At 43.0% G+C, this 19167-nt stretch overlaps 1 long non-coding RNA gene and 1 further gene across 4 annotated transcripts; both read left to right on the forward strand.

Annotated features, from left to right (window-relative positions):
- Positions 1–1760: 1760 nt before the first annotated feature.
- Positions 1761–2081, forward strand: LOC101268942 (transforming growth factor, beta 1a; the record flags this gene model as incomplete). Its single annotated transcript, NM_001281366.1, is given in 1 exon segment — positions 1761–2081. The product of NM_001281366.1 is annotated as a transforming growth factor, beta 1a (mRNA).
- A 2610-nt stretch (positions 2082–4691) lies between these two features.
- On the forward strand, positions 4692–12508 carry LOC110485949 (uncharacterized). 3 transcript variants are annotated; one of them, XR_002468013.3, is made up of 5 exons: positions 4692–4963; positions 7792–7995; positions 10231–10303; positions 11438–11488; positions 11879–12508. It is a non-coding gene; the product is annotated as an uncharacterized LOC110485949 (long non-coding RNA). The 3 variants fall into 3 exon arrangements; XR_002468014.3 differs by having other exon boundaries at positions 7792–7892; XR_016485809.1 differs by lacking the exons at positions 4692–4963; positions 7792–7995; positions 10231–10303 and adding an exon at positions 10806–10994.
- The last annotated feature ends 6659 nt before the right edge of the window (positions 12509–19167 follow it).

The following is a 19167-nucleotide window of genomic DNA, read 5'->3' on the forward strand; positions in this document are numbered from 1 at the left end:
GTGTTGTCTGTATAGCCCCAGAGGTGTTGTCTGTATATCTCCTTAGGTGTTTTCTATATAGCCCCTGCGGTGTTGTCTGTATAGCCCCTGAGGTGTTGTCTGTATGGCCCCTGAGGTGTTGTCTGTATAGCCCCTGAGGTGTTGTCTGTATAGCCCCTGAGGTGTTGTCTGTATAGCCCCTGAGGTGTTGTCTGTATAGCGTACAGTAAGTGAGCGTGTGTATTCTCTATGCCCTCATCCAACCCTCATTGTAGTATTGTAAATCTCCAATGCTTTCAAGGGAACTAAGGGCTCCATTTTAGGGAGTTTTGTTGCTCACTGAATGTATGCCACTTTGGATTCCCAAACACACCCTGTCTCTTTCCATGCCCATCTCATGCACTATACAAACACACCCTGTCTCTTTCCATGCCCATCTCATGCACTATACAAACACACCCATCTGCTAACACCCTGTCCATACGGCAAATGGCTATTTAAATGTAGAAACAATTTCAAAGTGATGGGACAGAGCCACAGGTTGACAGACCACTGTTAAGGTGCCATCTCCTCTTTATAAGCATGCATGCACGAGCACACACACACACACACACACACACAAACACACACACACACCACTCTGCCGACTTTGACCGCCCACATGCGAATATTTCCGGAGCATTTACTTGGTTTACATTTCCTCATTAAACTCTCCATTAAGGGTTTAAGAAAGTGACTCCGGAGGTCTCTGGAAATACAACGGACCCTTTGAAGTAGCATCAGTGTATCTTTCACCATATCTAATATACTAAGCACTCTACAACCCTACCAAGAGGTCTATGCACTTTGGTACAGTTTAAACCATGTTGGGTTGGAATGTACAATACGGTGCCACAAGTTGGAGCCCTGCTCCCGACTTTTCCCCTGAAAACACTACAAATGGATTTTGAGTGTCAGTTTAGATCCAATCTCCTCTGTGTCTCGGATAGTAACTCCTCTGGTCCCTCTCAGATTTGTCATTTACCATTAATGAGGAAGTAATGGGGCTCCGATCTTCCTCTTCTGGTCATTCATCAAATATCTCCCCTACTCTCTCATCCTTTCTTTCCTCTGGCCAAATGCTGAGAGAGAACGTCCCTCTATCTGCTTTGCTACCATGGCTATTTGGCTAATAATATAATTCTATTCATATTCTACTGCCTTCTCCTTTGTTGTTCCTTTGGAGGCCAGCAGTAAAGTTACAAGATCAAGGATATACAGTTGGCTTATATGGCTGATAAATAACCGCCACAGGAAGTTGAGCTAATACAATATGACAAACTCATTCAGCAAGAGACCAGTGGCTGTAGATGAGAGGAAATGAGGTGGATTACTGTAGAAGTTGTTGTCTATAATAAATGATCTCTCCCATTACACCTACAGTACAATACACTCACCAGTCTCACACTGCTAGCAAAACATTTGACCTCAGATCTTGAGTACAAACCCGTTAGAGGTCAGGCTCCTCTGTTCGTCTGAGTAGCTCGGGGTGGAGGAGTATTTGTGTTGGGCGTGAGCCGCCCCGACAGGTTGTTTTATTAAACACGTCACCCATAATTCACAAAATGGCTACATTTATTTTTTAAATTCTCCCTTCAGCTGTAAGCTCGTACCTCCATCTGCAGAGTTTTCCTCCCTGACACTCTCTCGTGAACACACACACACACACACACACACACACACACACACACACACACACACACACACACACACACACACACACACACACACACACACACACACACACACACACACACACACACACACACACACACACACACACATACTAGATCTGGGACTTCTTGTTGTGAATTGTTTTTTTGTCAGTGAGTTTTAAAGCTTGGACTTTATATTTTTCTAAATATATAAAACACAATAATTATCTGTTTATGTATTTGGAATGGAATACTTTATATAACTATGATTATATACATTTGTTGACTGGGGCAGTGGGAGTGGTTTTGTGCTGTTTTAGCATGTTTGCACAGCCTCCTACAGACGTGTACCTTCGCAGACCTGGTGAAATGAACTATCAACGACTATCAATAAAGTGATAATTACCTACACTTGTTTCAGGGCGTTTGGACTGTCTTTGAATGTGTGACCATATACTGTAGGTTTTATGTATTTGAATGTGTATGATATATATCTGCCGAGAGCATATGTGTTGACTATCCAAGACTGTGCAGAATTTCCTAGGAATTAAATAGAGTTTGTCAATTCTACTCAGTTCTCTATTCTCGTCTCTTAAAGTGCCCGTCTAAGAGAAGTAGCCTGGTCCCAGATCTGTTTGTGCTATCATGTCAACTTCTTGTCACCCACTGACAATGAACAATGGAATTGGCAAGAGCAAAAACAGATCTGGGACCAGGCTAGGCTACTTCTCTTCCCTCCCCTTCTCCAGTCTGGTGCAGAAGACTGAAATAGCACAACAGGACCTCTTGCCTATAGGTGCACAGAGGTATTGGGTTTTCGAGGCCCTCTGTTTCACTCTGCTAATTCAATAATGAGATGTAAATGTCATTAATCAATGATTAATTAACGTGCCTGTTCGCTGGTTGATGCCCAGAGCAATGCTTTTTATCAAAGGGCACCGGTGAGAGCTTCAAACAGTGAAGAAGGCATCCTTTTTTAAATTCCACACGGCAATGTGTTCCGGGTCTCTTGACGATATATCATCATGTACTGTATCATCAGATGTGATTATAACTTTGCTTTATTGTAAATTTATGCAAATCCAATGACTGCTCGGAGTTTTACAGTGTTGGCGGGAAGAATTCCCACTATCATGGAAACTTCCAGATATTTGGTTTTAATTGAATGATAAAGCACTGTAGTAGATTCTACATCTCCCACCTCCTACTGTATCTGCAGAGGAATATCTCCAGTGGTATTTAGCAGTGTGCGTGCTCCCCTGTGTGCTGTGTTGACAGGATGGTGACGTTTCACCATGGCGACCAGTCTCTTGTCACCAAGCTTGTCATTCTAGCCAGCGCTGCTGACGGTCAGGGACTCATTTGGACAGGCTCCCATGGTGATAACAAAGACACAAACACACATGTGCACCTACATCAACATTCAAAGCTGTACAGTAAGGTGAGAAGTGCCGGCGTATGAGAAGAGAACACACACACACACACAGACACACGTATGTGCACACACACACACACACACACACACACACACACACACACACCTGCCTACCTATCTGACTCAGCAGTTGCAGGGATGTTGGGATTAAATAGCCTATTAATAGTGTCAGGGACAAGAGAACAGCATTTGGCAGCAGATCCGTCATGCATCACCTATGTGGCTACGTAACCTGCTCATAGTACAACGGGTAATGTCCACACATAACCTCATCCAGAGGCCCTGTTGGTACTTGAACTCCTAGCAGCATACAGGTCCTCTCTAGTCACGAGAGGAGAGGACTTAATAAGCATTGTTCTTACTACCATGGCTACCGCATCACCCACAGCCTCCAATTGATTCATAGAACCCCTCTCTTCTCCACTGTAACTCATGACCAAGTCGTTGCTGCAACTTGGTCAAATAAGGGATAAATATACCAGGTTGCGATACATTTGGCCAGGTCATAGAGCAGGGAGTGTCAAACTCATTCCACAGAGGGCCGAGTGTCTGCGGGTTTTTGTTTTTTTCCTTTCAATTGAGACCTAGACAACCAGATGAGGGGAGTTCCTTACAAATTAGTGACCTTATTACAAGTACAAGGATGGAGCGAAAATCCACAGACACTCGGCCCTCCGCGGAATGAGTTTGACACGTGGGCCATATAGGGTTAAGTAATAGCAATGTTAACAACAGTCTGATGTCACTGCACTCAACCAGGATTGGAAATGTCATAATAACAAGCATCCTTTCACTCATCTGAATGTGGATCTATATGAGTGAAAAGAACGTAGACTTGGTTAAAAATAGCTGGGGCAAGATACCAAAACCATGCAGGTGGCAGTGGTTCTTAGATACATATCTCTTGGTGATTTATGGATCCAAGAGGCTCTCCGTCATGACAGGGCTGTGGAGGAGAAACCTGAGGATTCCACAATTAGGAACACTTCTCCAAGCCAGAGATGAGATGCTCACATAACTTGCAGAATTCACATTCCTGGCAGTGCCCATGTGAATCCTAAACCATCCGATACCCACGCTTCAGAGCATTCCTGACAGACCTCGAGGAGTCTGTGCCTGCCTACATGGGGAATTTCACATCTCCGGTGCTGATAGATTACCTTGAGAATGGCCATCTCGAGATGCCTGGGTCACATTCACAATCTCCTCACTCTAACAAGACAGGGGAGGATGGTATTCATTGACATCCGGGACAGAGAGCATCCATCCCTTCTTTGCGCCTTTCCCTGTAATGATTCATTATGTTGCCAAGGGTCTGGCATTCAGGGGCCTATGAAAAGTTTTCCATATAGGAAGTCGTCAATATAGGCTCCAGTGGGGCACATCATGGTAGTAGCATTGATAGCCAGTGATAATACTGGTTGATAAACAGGAAGATGATTCATCTTGAGACTTTTTCTAGTCCAGTGACTCAAGCAGAAATTCCATATGTAACTGGTATACGTGTCTAATTAGAGATTCATGAGAAAGTGCGTACACATCACATAGTGGCTTATAATAGTACAGTATCAGTGATCTCATCTGGTCTAATCCCTACCTGCTAATCCAGCCAGGTTTTAGCAGGCGTCTAGGAAAGAAGTATGGGCAGCGGACTCGAACAGGCTAACAGGCTAACGCTTACGCTACCCTAATTTGGCCCCTCCGGGTTGTGGGACAGAGAGCCCCCATGAGCTGTTCATGCTGACCCGGCCTGCCTGCTGGGTGTGTGGGCCAGGTTGATCATGTGCACCACGATCCTGATCATCTCGACCCTGTCAGTCATTCTGCGCAGACGATTCAACAACCGAGTCAAACCGTGAGTACATCCAAGCCTACACACCGATACACAATTAATCCCTTTACATTCCCTGCTTGCCAGTGTCTGGCATAGAGAAAGTCAACTGGTCTACACAGAGAGCTCCAATCCCTATCATGCTCTGGTTGGGGGCTCTAAGTTTGGTGTCCGAGGGCTATAGTCTTGTTTGATGGCTTTATTCTTGTGTGGGATTTGCAATGAGAAAGAGTCCGTTTTGCCAGCACTTGGGCTCTTCAGTTCGAATCATTTGTTTGAATCATTTGTCATCTCCTAATCATTTGTCTACTCTCTGTCTCTATTATGTGTGATGAGTATAATGCCAGTACAGAGTACACCAGATGTATTTGTTCTAGTTCCCCCCAGCCTAAATAAGGCCCTCCCTGTCCTTGAATGTCATCTCAATGTGACTGTCAGAGTCTGGGAAAAGAGGCAATTAAGTGGTGTGAAAAACACCAGGGGTCGAGATTTGAATTGATTCAAGGTGATTTTGTGCTGCGAAGCTGGCGTCGTTAGTGTGAAGTGTGCTCAGTTAGTTCCCTGCTGAATGTCATGTTGAAGGACAACTCTTGGAACAACCCTTCTGGGAAAAAACAGAGGTTTCTAGTAAATATTAATTGTTAACGCCACGGTGGCCATAAAACTCAAGATCATGGGGAGGAAATCAATTGCGGTACTACAGCATGAGACCCTAAATAACAGACGATCTCTTCATGCAAAGCTGAGAGAGGAAGGAAAGCTCAGTATGTGAGGCTATTTTGTTTTGAGATTTGAGGAATGTAAAAACACCACTATGATGGATGGATTGTCTATAGAGGCTTGGATGTGGTGCTTTGGATGGCAAGCTGATGCCAAATACCAGCCTGTACCCGGTGTGCCAGCCTCCCAGTCAACTCTGAACTCAAAGCAAGTTGGGCTATAAGATTGTTTACAACAACAAAAAACGACCCAAGCTTTCATCGCCTCACGTGTTGTTTTGTACCATTATGACTCATGGATTACTGTCAAGCCATTAAAATCCTTCCCTAAATTGCTTGTCAAGATAATCTTTGAGATAATCTTTCTCTGCTCACATTTGTCTAACTCTGCAAAACAAGGCAACAGGCTGTGATCGGGTTGAAAAGTTTGAGTTGAAAAGTTGAGGGTAGACATTATGGCGTTATTAGAGTTCAAACCAGTTTGTCAGGGAGGAGATGGGACAGCCTGTTCTTTCGCCATGAGATGTACGACCAATGTGAGCATTCTATTGTGTGATCAATTTGACTGGGTGGGACAGTGCTACTGTAGTGTTTCACCATCCGATCTGATAGTCATAGTCTTAGACTGTAGATGCTCTACAGACTATTTGCAGACTATCAGTAACATTTCAAATAACTATCTACTAAGCCTAACCCTAGACCTACCCCTAACCTTAACCCTTATCCAGGCTGTGTCACATCCGGACGTGATTGGGAGTCCCATAGGGCAGCGCACAATTGTCCCACCTAAACCGCAACCTTAGCAAGCAGTTGCTTATCAACAGATAGTTTGTTGATAGTATGATCATCTGTAGAAAATCTACAGATGGACTATCCAGACTATCCAAATAAAGAGTGACACACTACTGTCCTTGGAGAGCCTTGTTGCTGGAGAGTTGAGTAGAGAGAGAGGCCACTGAGGACATTCTCCTGACCGTCCTTCCCACAAGCACATACTTACACAGACAACGTTATAGACTCTCCTCAGCCACCCCACAGTATTACTCTCACACAACCAGTCCAAAGAAATAACACACTTTTAGTAACAGTTCATCTTCAGCAATATAAAATGACCAGATACACTTTTTTTTTTTAAATGACGGCCTACCAAAAGGCCTCCTGCGGGGACGGGGGCTAGGATTCAAAATAAATACAATTAAATAAAAACATAGTGAAATGTGTTGTTTTACAGGGTCAGCCATAGTAGTATGACACCCATGAAGCAAATGAGGGTTAAGTGTCTTGATCAAGCGCACATCAACAGATTTTATACCTTATGGGCTCAGGTATTTTAACCCGAAACCTTTCAGTTACTGGCCCAACGCTCTAACCACTAGGCTACCTTCCGCCCTGCCACCAAGTTCACTATGTAAGAGCATTCTCTCATCAGCATTCCCCATCAGCTCAGCAGATGGAGATGCCATAGTGCTGGTTGTGGCAGGAGCGGTTGGAGTATATTCAAACATCTCCCGTGGGACAGAGACCCAACGACACAGATCTTCTGTTTACCCCTGGAGCTGATTAACACTCTCTCTATGAACCTCTGGCCTGCCGTACAATCTCTGGAGGCTTGTTTTAAATCATGTAAACACACACGAGCACACACACATATACAGGCATTACAAGCGAAACAGGCTGCTTGACATATGCTCGGGTAGTAATTCTCTCCTCTGTATATTGAACACTGACTACATTACAAGGACCAAACATTTTCAATGCAGATTGTGGAACACTGCTACCCACCAACCTCGAAACAGTGACACATCACTTTGCATTGAACCAAACGGACTGTGCTTGAGCAGCTAAAAGGAGAATCCCCCTCAAAAACCAACAAAGCAACCAAAAAGCATGTCCTCAGAGTAATCTGTCTCTCTTTCTGGCAGGAAGTCACTGAGTCACTGAGGTAATGGTGATAGCCCATGCCAAGAGGCGAGCAGTCACCATACTTACACTTAGAACCCCCAGAGGTATTCAGCTGTGGGAGTTTATCTGTCAGACTCTCCTCTCCTGTGCTAATACGATCTTTCACCTGCTGTCCACCCACCGCTCCACCCCTGCTTTCCTCTTCTCTCCTCCTTCCATCCATCCTTTCAGCCATCCGGATGAGCTGGGGGAGAAAGAGATGGCATACGTGCAGAGAGAACTGCAGCCCATGGAGAAGTGAGGCTCCCCGACCTGTCAGGCATCAGTTCCAGGTACATTACTACAGTAAAGTTGGATGTACGCCAGACCGACATAGCCTTCTAAAACATACACCTGTCATCCTCTTCGGCCTCTAACGGAGTTCACCTGCAATTTGTGAGTAAACAATAAAGTTTGTTGTGTCTGTAGTAAAGCTGTAGGTCAAAGAGGGGTTTAAATGATGCTGTGGGAAAGCATACCTACATCAAAGACCGTCAAGCACAGTAGGCATACTGTACAGCACCAGTCCAAATTCTGGACACACCCACTCATTCAACAATTTTTCTTTATTTTTGCTATTACTAAGACATCCAAACTACGAAATAACACATATGGAATCATGTAGTAACCAAAAAAGTGTTCAACGAATCAAAATGTGTTTTAGATTTTAGATTCTTCAAAGTAGCCACCCTTTGCCTTGATGACAGCTTTGCACACTCTTGGAATTCTTTCAACCAGCATCACCTGGAATGCTTTTCCAACAGTCTTGAAGGAGTTCACACATATGCTGAGCACTTGTTGGCTGCTTTTTGTTCACTCTACGGTCAAACTCATCCCAAACCATCTCAATTGGGTTGAGGTTGGGTGATTGTGGAGGCCATGTCATCTAATGCAGCACTCCATCACTCTCCTTATTTGTCAAATAGCCTGGAGGTGTGTTGGGTCGTTGTACTATTGAAAAACAAATGATAGTCCCACTAAGCCCAAACCAGATGGGATGGCATATCGCTGCAGAATGCTGTGGTAGCCATGCTGGTTAAGTGTGCCTTGAATTCTAAATAAATCACAGACAGTGTCACCAACAAAGCACCCCCACAACATCACACCTCCTCCTCCATGTTTCATGGTGGGAATTACACATGCAGAGATCATCCCTTCAGCTACACTACATCTGACAAAGATCTCAAATTTGGACGTGTTTCTTGGCCCAAGCAAGTCTCTTCTTCTTGCCCTTTAGTAGGGGTTTCTTTGCAGCAATTCAACCATGAAGACCCGATTCACGCAGTCTCCTCTGAACAGTTGACGTTGAGATGTGTCTGTTATTTGGGCTGCAACTTCTGAGGCTAGTAACTCTAATGAACATATCCTCTGCTGCAGAGGTAACTCTGGGTCTTCCTTTCCTGTGAAGGTCCTCATGAGAGACAGTTTCATCATAGCGCTTGATGGTTTTTGCAGCTGCACTTGAAAAAACATTTAAGTTCTTAAATTTGTCTGCACTGGCTGACCTTCATGTCTTAAAGTAATGATGAACTGTCTCTCTTTGCTTATTTGAGCTGTTCTTGGCATAATATGGACTTGGTCTTTTACCAAATAGGGTTATCTTCTGTACACCGCCCTTACCTTGTCACAACACAACTGATTGGCTCAAACAAATGAACTTTTAATAAGGCACACCTGTTAATTTAAATGCATTCCAGGTGACTACCTCATGAAGCTGGTTGAGAGAATGCCAAGAGTATGCAAAGCTGTCATCAAGACAATGGGTGGCTTCTTTGAAGAATCTCAATATAAAATATATTTTGATTTGTTTAACACTTTATTGGTTACTACATGATTCTATATGTGTTATTGCACTGTTTTAATGTATTCACTATTATTCTACAATGTAGAAAATAGTCAAAATAAAGAAAAACCCTGGAATGAGGGGGTGTGTCCAAACTTTTGACTGGTGATGTCAATAAGAGCTCAAGCTCAATAGATAGGAAGTTGAATCATATCTACATATCACTTGTCGCTCCAACAGGTGGAGAAAGAGCATGAGAGAGACACAGGCTTGTTATGGGAACGGGTTCAGGAAAAAGTATAAGACCTGCTCCCTCTGGTTTCAATCCAGCAAATTAGTCAAATTAGAATCTGGAACCGCTCTTCCCCAAATGCATCTGGCTGGCTAGTCTTTTCGTTTCCATGGCAATACCAGCGAAGCTTCCTGGATGGTAGGCATCAATAACCACCCAATCAAGAGTTTAGGCTTAGTGCTAGTGAGGTGCCGCAGGCTCCGGGGCCCGCATTCACAAAAGGTCTGAGTAGGACTGCTGCTAAAGGATCCGTTTTGCCTTTTAGATCATAATGCATACGATTATACGGACAGGAGGGACCCTACTCTGAAACACATTTTTAATACGGGCCCTGGATTTACTACACGGAGACTTGGTATGACTGCAGTAGTGGATACTTTAAACAAGTGTCCAGGAGTCGAGCCAAAACCAATTTAGTCCCCAGGTGGCAGTGCGTCAGGCTAGCTAGGCACACTAAACTCTCATGGCTAACACATGTGTTTCACAGTTCAGCCTATGTACTTATACAAGACAGTCTACTGGTTTAAACTTTCTGGTTGGAAATTCCTCTTTTCAGATCCTCAGGCAGCAGCAACCAGTCGTGAACACACGGGGAAGGTGACCAGGCTGTATGGAAGGAAAAGGAACAGGTGAGAGACCAATTATTCTCGTCTAGTCTTTTCTGATTTCCAAACGTGTTCTCTATATTACTCATCCACATAACCGCATGAATAGCTACAGTTTGTCATAATTATGATTCAGCAGCAGTGCTAGGACAGTAAATCATTAAATCTGTCTTCACATCAATAATGGCTCTTTCTTTTGTCAGATCGTTTATAATGCAGAGAGAAATAAATAGATAGATCATCTTTCCCGTAGATCAAAGCCTTCTCTGTTACATGGCCAGCCCAATGACACAGCTAGTTGAGGTTGAAGTAGCTTTTCAGATATTTGAGGTTGACTAAGTCAGAGATGGTTTAGCCTTACAGGGTCGTGACTAGGGGCAGGATGTACTGAATGGCAATGAAAGAGCCTTGCCCTAACCAGAGGAACTCTAGCACACAGGGCAGAGTATCAATGTCTCGACTCAAGTTGCAAATACAGAAACCGTGTCAGTCACCTGAGACTGATAAGAGGGTGTAATCTGGCCAGAAACCCACAGCTCTGTTTGGGCCAATTCCAAACACCAGTGGACAGGGACTGTCTGGGAGTCAGAAGGGAGAGAGCGGATGCTTCTTCAGCATGCCTGGAGCAGAGGATAGAAGGGTGGCTTGTGCTCGCCTGCCAGGGCACTGGAGAGACGTGAGGGAGTGGAGCATAGAGAAGAGACAGAGCCACAGAGTAAGACGTCTCTCACCTGCACAATCTCTCTGTGTTTTGTCATCTCAGGCAAACTACCAACACTCCATTGTTACCTTGGAAGGGTTTTACTCTTCTGCTATGTCGTTTTTGTAGTATGTGACTGTGTGATGAGGCGACTTAGAAATGTCACTTCATCAAGACTTGAGACTTCCGGGTCACAAGAACCAAGGGTACGCACAGTTACTGGGGAGAAATCCAGCATGCGGCTAAATGTTTCATGGCTACGCGAGGCAGAAAACGTCTCCCTTTGCAAAACTAGGCCTAGTGTGATAAAATGTGGCATAAAGAGATTCTGTTTCGCAACAACGACTCGCTCTCTTTGAATGATTCATGTCCTTGCGTGTCAGCTGCTTATCATCCCCTGGTCTGCCTGGTCTCTCTTTTCCCCTCTCTACCTCGACCTCTCTCTCTCTCTTTCACAGATGTGGGTCCAGGATGTCGAAAATGTCCTCAGTTCAATGGCTAGGCAACTGGTGAGTCGATCCAAGTCTCTGTGTGATTTTGTGATTGCCACTACTCTAGCGGACATCTGTGTTGTTTGAAGTTGAATTCTGGGACGTGTTTCAAAGGACAACCTCGTCTTTGGCGATTCCCTGTACAGGAATATTTACACATTGATTTATCCTGTGTCAGCTGATAAAGGCTTTGAACCATGTGCTAAAGGAGATACATCTACAGCCTGAAAACTCCATACTCAATAGACAAAATAGTTACAGTTTGTAATAGTATCAAAAAAAAAGTTTTTCAGGATGGTTTCGTTGCTTTTCACCTGTGTCACACCATTGTTGCAGACAGTAGTATTAGTAAGTTAGATAGTCGGCAGCTAACTTACAAACTAACTGCCTCTCTCTTCCCTCTCCCAGTGTGCTTCCCTGGATAAATATCCTCGCCACGAGCCTGGGGATGGCTCAAACCACTTCTCCCCTTCCTTCCAAGACTGGTTTCCCTACCGTCATCCAGCCCTTACTTACAGACAGCTGTAGGTCCTCTACACCCACAGACTGAAGAGCCATGGAACATATTGCTCGGCAGCTAAAATGGACAATGGCAGAACGAAGCCTTCATTATTGATTGATTTGAAATGTTTATTGGTGTGAATCATCTAGAAACCACCATAGGTAGTGCTACCACAGAGGAGGAGTCAAAGATATTCAGTTATATACCAGAGCTCATGAAAATACATTTCTACCCTTGTCTGAATCTCTCCATTTCAGGGTATGCATTGGAAGCAAAGAGGAACAAATGGGATGCAACCGTTCCAAAGCATGATGTGTACTCATCTATGATAAGTTGCTGTTTGACATTCTGGAGAGGTGTAATCATATAAAGACACAGATGTCCTCCAGGAGTCACACTCTAATAAAGGATGATGATAAGTCAAACAGAGTCCAGAGTTTACAGTCTGACCTTCTCTGGTCCAAGAGGCTAGAGACCAATTCTTCCCTCACGCAACCCTCACCTCAATTAAATAAACTTGTGATTTATCTGAGCTACACTCTGTTGTATCTTTGTCTGAAAATGTTGGAAATCTGCCAGTGGAAACAGAACACACATATCAGTCTGTACACCAAACGTTTAAAAAGAAAGGAAAAAAAGGCAAGTTCGGGTACATTCCAATGCCCATTAACTTTGACCTGCAGACCACTTGACTAAGTATCCATTTGAGAAGTTATTGATTCTATTGAATGCTCTGTGGCTTAGGAGGGAAATGGGACTGTGTGGTTGGTAGTTGAATGATTTCTTGGAAGCAGATATGATTTGGTGTCTATATATAGGGTCTCAACAGACGGAGCAGTGCGACCTGTACTGTGTCAGCTGACTTCCTGGTCCCAAGTCTCCTCGGTCCCCCAAATGAGATCCAAGACGCCATGCTTCCTGGCTGATTAAATAAATGATTGAATCCTTGTTGTTGCTGTTGATTTTCTCCTGTTGTCCTGGGGATTTCATTGGCTTGTTTGTTTTCGTCCGTCAGCGTCACAAAGGGAAGGCAAGTCTTTTTTTTTTTTTTTTTTACGAAAAAGTACAAAATGCATTGCCATAAAGGGATTTGGGCGGCATTTAGATCCACTCTATTTAAGGGACATTTTCACAATCATCTCCAGTAAGTCGGACCCCAGGAAGACTACCTGTCGCCGTTGGCGTCGGCTAATTGGGATTCTAATAAATTTTAAAATCTAAGCACCACCCCAACAGTAACATACGCGAAAAAGCTGGCTTCTATGTTTTGTAGTAGAAAAGATGGCGGAAAGTAAGTGTTTCCAATGACATCATCAACCAATTAGTAGACAATTACTAGGCAATTATTAGGTAATGCCTACTTATAATTGCTTAAAATCACACTAGCTTCTGTCCTCCTCTGGGTAATTTGACTTCAATACAAAACCTAGGAGGCTTGTGGTTCTCACCACCTTCCATAGACTTACACAGTAACTATGACAACGTCCGGAGGACGTCCTCAAACTTATCATAGCTCTTGCAGCATGAACTGGCATGTTGTCCACCCAGTCAACGGATTAGGGAATGAATCTAGTACTGAAAGCATAAGCTACAGCTAGCCAGCACTGCAGTGGTGAGTAGTAGACTCAAAGAGAAAGACAATAGTTGAACAAATTAATTTCTTCCTAAATTAAGGAGAGGCAAGAGAGAGAGAGAGAGAGAGAGAGAGAGAGAGAGAGAGAGAGAAAGAGAGAGAGAGAGAGAGAGAGAGAGAGAGAGAGAGAGAGAGAGAGAGAGAGAGCTATATTTGGTTATATTGTTTTTACTTTCACTTAGCTAGCAAATACAGCAAGCTAGTTTAGCCTACTCAAACACCCGGGTAAAACAGAGAGGGATGCTATGTTGGCTAGCTGGCTGTGGCTATCCAACACTCGAACTCTTCCAAGTCAAGGAAATGTTTTGGTTTTATAAATGTATTACTGCTAAACTGCTTTCTGACTGTACACTGTACTGCATGATTGTAGCGGGTTTTCTAACCCATTAGTTTTAGTAGTTCTAGTTGACGATGACATGACAACAATGTAGGCTGTGTGTAGCGGTTAGCGGTCCTAATATGAAGGTTCGGCTTAGACGTTGTTTTTCTGCCTGGTCTCAGAGAGTTGATGTTGTGCACTGAAGTTCACAAGTGAAGGGAAAAGGTGAGAGGAGGAGAGCGTGTAGAAAGACAGTTGCGAGAAAAGTGATCATGCTGTTTTTATGTGGCTGCTATGAAAGTGAGCTGTTTTTGTGTGATCAGGGGTGTGATCATTCCGCCAATTCTGTTGAAAAAGGTTTCTTAAACAGAAGCAAACGGAACGAAACGGGGAGTAACATACCTGAATTTGTCCAATAGAAACTCTCAATTGCAACTGTTGGACTAATGATTGTAACCCTTGATCAGCTAGATGCAGGCAAAGAGTGTGCAAGGTGGTTTTGAATGTGTCACTGTCTGTCACCTTGATTACTCAAAATTCTCTCAACCTGTGCATCTGCGTTTTAGGCTAGGTTGTAGCAACCTCATGATGGGTACAGGGGAAATTAGAGTATCATGTAGCACTGACTGGACAAACTACCAACTCCCAACCGTACATGGCACAATGTCAGCCGCACCCAGCAGAAAATAATGGGGATAATATGTACCCTGTGCATCTCCCGCCCGCTTGCCAAGCGCACACTCTTAATCCGCCTCTGTAATCAAGAGGATGCAGGACATGCATATCAGGCGGAGAGTGGCGATAGCACTCCCTATCTCGCTGCCGGCACGATGCTCCCTAGTGTCTCAAATTAAGAGGTGAAAGCAAGGAGCTTTTGTGCAGTGAGTGGAGCAGAGCGGAGCAGAGGCTCCTGTGGGTAATGAGCATGGCCTTCCTGCTCTCCTCTCTCTGGCTGGCAGACCTGGAGAGATAATTTAATGGCCAGAACTGAGGACAGGGCCATGCTGCTCTAATGGAACCTGATAGAGAGGGGCCAGGGGACAGAGAGATAGTTAGGGCCTATTATACTGTAAACTGGGTTATCCGAGGCCTGAATGCTGATTGGTATAACAGACCGTATACCATGGGTATGACAAAACATTTATTTTTACTGCTCTAATTACGTTGGTAACCAGTTTATAATAACATTAAGGCACCTCGGGGGTTTGGGGTATAGGACCAATGTATCATGGCTAAGGGCTGTGTCCAGGCACTCCGCATTGTGTCATTCATAAGAACAGCCCTTAACCATGGTATATTGGCCATATACCACACCCCTCATGCCTCATTGCTTAAACAGAGTCTGCACAGCAACTCTCAAATCAATGTATGCCCAGGTACTGGAGCCCATTGCTGGTCTCACGTCTCATTAGCCTAATATTTGCATGGGTCCAAGCCCAAACATTGATAAACACAAACAGAGATGGAGACAGAGAGGTAGAGGTAGAGACTGGGGGAAAGAGAGCGAAAGGGATTAACTGATTGACCAGTAGGAGTTTTAAGTTCCCGAGAGAATTGTCTCACCATGCACAATATCTAGTTGCTTTTTAACATTAATAAGGCAAGTGCAGAGCACATGAAGGCACTGGCACACATCCCTCAGCCTTCTACTTATCCCCCTTTCCTCCGGTCCTCCTGGCCCCCAGGTTCCTCTCCTCTTTGCCCCTTTCCCATTCCTCTATTCCTTTCTACTCCATTCCCTATTCTTTCTACCCCCAATTTCCTCTCCCCTCTCCACCCATCTGTCCCCCATTACTCCTGTCCTTGTAACCCACATGTTTTTCCTCCCCTACCCTCCCTCCCTCCAGAGGGATTAAGGCCTGTGGATAACCCAACCCACCCAATCTCCTGAGGTAATCCTCACAGAGTGGGGCAGCATAATGAACCCTGGGCTGATACAGCAGCCTCCCGCAGCAACCCTCAAACAACTGACAAGAGGCTCTGCAGGCAATTACATCAAGCTTGAGGGCACTCAAAACACTCAGCCTCCCTCCACTCCGCAGGGGTCACAGGGTCAGGTGTCAGGGACACATCCTTCTTCTATCCACAATAGCAAGGTATCCTTTCGATTCGGCTTTTCTTCATTCTCTCACTCATAGTTGCCACTTCAGGCACGAGGGAACACTCAGGGGCGCTGAGAAGCTGCATCTAATTGGCCTTGCATTAGCATAGAGAAATGACCCTCTGTGTTTGGCGGTGGAGGGGTTGAAGAAGCCTAGCTAACAACAAACGTTCCAACAACTTTAGAGAATGTTCCCTTGAGAATCTCATTAGGTCATTACCTAACGTTTTCCTAGGAACTTTCAAGTGATGTGCAAGGACAGTTTCCAAGAGAACATTCCCTAAACTGTCAAACAGAACTTACCCAGAATGTCGTGACCATGTTCTCAGAATATTCAGTATTAATGTTATTGTCACGACTCTCGAAGAAGTCGATCCCACTCCTTGTTCGGGCGGCGTTCGGCGGTTGACGTCACCGGTCTTCTAGCCCTCGCCGCTCCACCTTTCATTTTATGTAGATATTCTATGTAGATATTCCATAAAAAATCTGCCATTTTCAGCTACAATAGTCATTTACAACATTAACAATGTCTACACTGTATTTCTGATCAATTTGATGTTATTTTATTGGACAAAAAAAATGCTTTTCAAGGACATTTCTAAGTGACCCCAAACTTTTGAACGGTAGTGTACATTAAGTAAATGCTGTAAATCATTTTGAATTCCTATATTAAGCAATCCAGACAGCATTATTTTCTTGTTCATTATTTTGTAACATTATTTACAAACAAAGCATGTGTTTAGTGTGTCCGCCAGATCAGAGGCAGTAGGGATGACAACATGTTCTCTTGAGAAGTGTGTGAATAGGACGATGTTCCTGTCCTGTAAATCATTTAAAATGTAACGAGTACTTTAGGCATTTAAAATGTAACGAGTACTTTAGGCATTTAAAATGTAACGAGTACTTTAAGCATTTAAAATGTAACGAGTACTTTAGGCATTTAAAATGTAACGAGTACTTTAGGCATTTAAAATGTAACGAGTACTTTAGGCATTTAAAATGTAACGAGTACTTTAGGCATTTAAAATGTAACGAGTACTTTAGGCATTTAAAATGTAACGAGTACTTTAAGCATTTAAAATGTAACGAGTACTTTAAGCATTTAAAATGTAACGAGTACCTTAAGCATTTAAAATGTAACGAGTACTTTAAGCATTTAAAATGTAACGAGTACTTTAAGCATTTAAAATGTAACGAGTACTTTAAGCATTTAAAATGTAACGAGTACTTTAAGCATTTAAAATGTAACGAGTACTTTAAGCATTTAAAATGTAACGAGTACCTTAAGCATTTAAAATGTAACGAGTACTTTAAGCATTTAAAATGTAACGAGTACTTTAAGCATTTAAAATGTAACGAGTACTTTAAGCATTTAAAATGTAACGAGTACTTTAAGCATTTAAAATGTAAAGAGTACTTTAAGCATTTAAAATGTAACGAGTACTTTAAGCATTTAAAATGTAACGAGTACTTTAAGCATTTAAAATGTAAAGAGTACTTTAAGCATTTAAAATGTAACGAGTACTTTAAGCATTTAAAATGTAAAGAGTACTTTAAGCATTTCAAATGTAACGAGTACTTTTGGGTGTCAGAAAGAATATATGGGTGTAAAAAGTACATCTTTTTAGGAATGTAGTGGAAAAAAAGTAAATGTTGTCAAAAATATAAATAGTAAAGTACAGATACCCCCTAAAATATACTTAAGTAGTACTTCAAATCATTTTTACTTAATACCACTGAATATTGCAAGAATATTCCAGTGTTTTCTGAGGGTTAGTTTTCTAGACACATTTCATGGGAACATTACAGGAACATTCATGTGTTCAGCTTTCAGAGGGTTAGGAGTATATTCCATCAACGTCACACCAAACATACACAGAACATGGTTGCCATGTTCTCAAAATACAAGGTATTAACGATCTAGACACGTTTTATGTTTTCAACTTACAAATTTGACAAACTTTGACATACAGGATTCCATTGCATTGCATTGTCTGTGTCAGCTATCAGTTCATCTGACTATTTTCTCATCATTAATTTAATTGATTCATTACAGACATTTTCTATATACAGTACCAGTCAAAAGCTTGGACACCTGCACATTCAAGGGTTTTTCTTTATTTGTACTATTTTCTTTTTTTGTAGAATAATAGTGAAGACATCAAACTATGAAAAAACACATGGAATCATGTAGTAATTCCATATGTGTTAAACAAATCAACATATATTTAAGATTTGAAATTATTCAAAGTAGCCACACTTTGCCTTGATGACAGATTTACACACTCTTGGCATTCTCTCAACCAGCTTCATGAGGTAGTCACCTGAAATGCATTTCAATTAACAGGTGTGCCTTGTTAAAAGTTAATTTGTGGAATTTATTTCCTTCTTCATGCGTTTGAGCCAATCAGTTGTTTTGTGACAAGTAGAGGTGGTATACAGAAAACGGCCCAATTTGGTAAAGGACTAAGTCCATATTATGATAAGAACATCTCAAATGAGCAAAGACAAATGACAGTCAATTATTACTTTAAGACACAAAGGTCATTCAAGAACTTTGAAAGTTTCTTCAAGTGGAGTCGCAAAAAACCACCAAGCGTTGTGATGAAACTAGCTCTCATGAGGACCGCCACAGTAAAGGAAGGCCCAGAGTTACATCTGCTGCAGTGGATAAGTTCAGTAGAGTTACCAGCCTCAGAAAATGCAGCCCAAATAAATGCTACGCAGAGTTCGAGTAACAGACACATCTCAACATCAACTGTTCAGGGGAGACTGCGTGAATCGGGCCATCATGGTCGAATTGCTGCAAAGAAACCACTACTAAAAGACACCAACATAAGAAGAGACTTGCTTGGGCCAAGAAACACAAGCAATGGACATTAGACCGGTGGAAATCTGCCCTTTGGTCTGATGAGTCCAAATGTGAGATTTTTGTGTCTTTGTGAGATGGAGAGTCTTTGTGAGATGGAGAGAAGGTGAACGGATGATCTACACGTGTGGTTCAGGAGCAGGAGGTGTGATGGTGTGGGAGTGCTTTGCTGGTGACACTTTCTGTTATTTATTTAGAATTCAAGTCACACTTAACCACATGGCTACCATACATTCTGCAGCAATACGCCATCCCATCTGGTTTTCTCTTAGT

This window comes from Oncorhynchus mykiss, chromosome 13 (genome assembly GCF_057628025.1).
Source record: "Oncorhynchus mykiss isolate SJ-2025 chromosome 13, ASM5762802v1, whole genome shotgun sequence".
NCBI lineage: Eukaryota > Metazoa > Chordata > Actinopteri > Salmoniformes > Salmonidae > Oncorhynchus > Oncorhynchus mykiss.